This window comes from Apis florea, unplaced genomic scaffold (assembly GCF_048593485.1).
Source record: "Apis florea isolate Af1SG1 unplaced genomic scaffold, ASM4859348v1 contig_3517_pilon, whole genome shotgun sequence".
NCBI lineage: Eukaryota > Metazoa > Arthropoda > Insecta > Hymenoptera > Apidae > Apis > Apis florea.
Genome location: NW_028256778.1, coordinates 1,231,980 through 1,234,849, shown reverse-complemented (window position 1 = coordinate 1,234,849; position 2,870 = coordinate 1,231,980). Strand labels below are relative to the sequence as shown.

The following is a 2,870-nucleotide window of genomic DNA, read 5'->3' as shown; positions in this document are numbered from 1 at the left end:
TGGTGAGACTCGATAATTGACATTAAATTCCAAAATTTTCTTTTTTAAAATTTTCTTATTAGAAACAATACATGAAAAATATTTCAAAAGATTTAGTTTCGTAATATTTTATTAATAATTTTCTTTGAAAAGTCAAGATACCTAACCTAAGAACTACGTTTTAATTTATTTTCTTATGTTTCAGTTTTCTTTAATTTAGTTTTTTTTATATTTTTTTTATATCACATTCTTTACATATTTAATTTTTTATTATATAATTTTTATCTTAAATTCTTATATTTTAAAATTTTTTTGGGTTTTATTCGTCTCTAATTTGATTAATTTTTACGTCAAATTAATTTTCATAATTAATTCTTATTATATTTATCATAAATGAAAGATTTCAAATAGAAAACTATAATTAATGAATATTATATAATGCTTCAATTTTCGCGCGCTATATAAGGAACTATATAAAGTAAATAAGGAACTATATTCATTTCAACCAATCAGAAAGCTTCTAGCAAATATATGACGCATGGCGTCATTCTTGTGTCGAAAATCATCGTGGAAGGACGTGTTGCCGGTACGAGTGGTTTCAATTACGCAGTAAGTATTTAATTATATTTCTACTTATTGTGGATTTTATTGTGGAATTTGTAGATCACATTAAACATTGTGATAATAAAATTAATTAATCTTTCCAGTTTTTTGTCGATTTTTCTTTCGATTGACTATTTGATTATGAGGTTACCGGTATTACTCGTATTATAAATTTTCCAATCAGGATTTCAATTCATTATTTCATTATAATTCTAATTATTTGTTGTATATATCTATAATTCTAATTATTTTTATATTATTGTTTTATGGTTTTGATTTTTATTTGTGTAGATTCAATTGTGCTGGACGTCAAAAGACTTTTCCAACGTATATACAACAATTTATTACTGATAATTCTTCTGCATATTAGGTAATAACATATTTATTTTTTAAAAAGATATATTTAATAACATATTTCTTTTTTAAAGATATATTTAAGATAGGTTTTGATTTGTTTTTTTCTTTGTATGAAATGAATATACAGTAGTTTATTAGAATATACAGTATCGTAATAAATTTTATTTCGTCAAGTTATTTTAATAATATATACATATTCATTTTTCAAGTATATCTAACTATATTGTTTATATTTTTTTTTCTTATCCATATTATACTGTAAACTATAAACATATTTTATTAAATATAATAATATTAAATAACTTTTTCAAGAAATTAGGATTTATTGCTCGACATTTCGATCTATTACCGAACTATCGAACGCGTCTACTTGTATTTCGATAATCGAAATTGCGGTGCGAGGTGTCAGTGTAATATCGATAATTGCAGTATTTAGCGCGCCATGTTTCCGTGAAGTGTGCAATTTATTTGTTGCGTAGTTTTACTTTCATAATTGTTCTTTTTTTACTTATATATTAGTGAATGTTATATATTAGTGTATTAATACGTATTCTTTATCGAAATTAAAAATCTTTTAGTGACTAAATTATTCTTTTTCTTTCATTTATCAATATTTTAAAATGACAGGTTAGAGTTATAGATATTTCACATTTTAACTTTTTAAAATGAAATTTGTGCTTGATTATTATTATATTTTAATATATTTACTTAGTTTTATGTAATAATTTTATAATTTTATGTAATACACTTATATAATAATTTTGATTTTATTTCGTGTAGATTATTGCTTTCTGAATTGGCGGGAAGAACTTCGAAGGCGGGAAAAATTCCAATATGGACGCCATCAAGCTTTTTTTCTTCAACGACGACGTGGTAAAATCTGATATTTTGTATGTATAACAAATTATTTTCTTTTTTTACCTATCATTTTCATTCTTTTTATTTTTATTCTTATTTCTTTACTAATTTTAAATTAATTTTGAACTTTCAGAGAATTTTTGCGGCCGCGTGCAATGTGGTCAGTAGAATCAGTGTTTGCTTCGTAAGTTTTTTTAATCTATCGTCAATGAATACGTGAAATTAGAGTCAGTGTTTGTTCGTTAATTATAATTTAAATTATATTGCATTTATTTATAAAATATATGTTTCGGGTATATATTCGAGTCAGTGTTTCTCTTAAAAAGAGAAAGCAATCATTTGAAAAGGTAATTACCTATTTTTAGATTATTTAAAATGTTATTTTTCTATCGAAACAAAAGTATTAGATTTTTAATTTTAAAATTTCAATTATATTATATTAAAATTTCAATTTTTATTATCATTAACATTTCTTTCTTACTGTTATATATTCTGATATTTTTTTATTTTTTTATATTTCAATTTTTTTCAAACAACTTGTATTGTATTTTGTATTGTATTATGTATATATTTTTCTATTTTTTTTGTTATAGTTTTATGATTTCCTGTTACATGATGATAATCTTCTTAATAATTTCTGGACTATGACAACAATGAAAGCGTTCGTCGCATCATATGGTGAGTCGCATGCTTTTTGATTCCTCCGATTACTCAACCATGTCGTAGGATGAAAGATCCGAATCGACACGAGTGATTGGTTGTATACGTAGAATTTTACACGAGCATAGTGACCATGGATATTTATTATATTCGTGGGTAGTAACATTTTCTTTGTACATGTTTTATTTATTAGATTAGGCTAGGTCTTCTTGTGCATCAAATTTTTTAATATTAGTATTATTCTAATAATAATTTATTGATATGAATATCAGAGTTTATTCAATATAGATATTAACAAATATTAAGTATTTATAAATATTCGTTATACGAATATTCAAATAAATAGTAAATAATAAAATAAAAAATCATTTTTTAATTTTTCTTTTTCTTCATGATAATATTTGATTTAGTTA

At 22.9% G+C, this 2,870-nt stretch overlaps 1 long non-coding RNA gene across 1 annotated transcript; it reads left to right on the top strand.

Annotated features, from left to right (window-relative positions):
- The first annotated feature begins 543 nt into the window (after positions 1-543).
- Positions 544-1,761, top strand: LOC147656650 (uncharacterized). Its single transcript, XR_015294060.1, has 3 exons — positions 544-588; positions 874-952; positions 1,720-1,761. It is a non-coding gene; the product is annotated as an uncharacterized LOC147656650 (long non-coding RNA).
- The last annotated feature ends 1,109 nt before the right edge of the window (positions 1,762-2,870 follow it).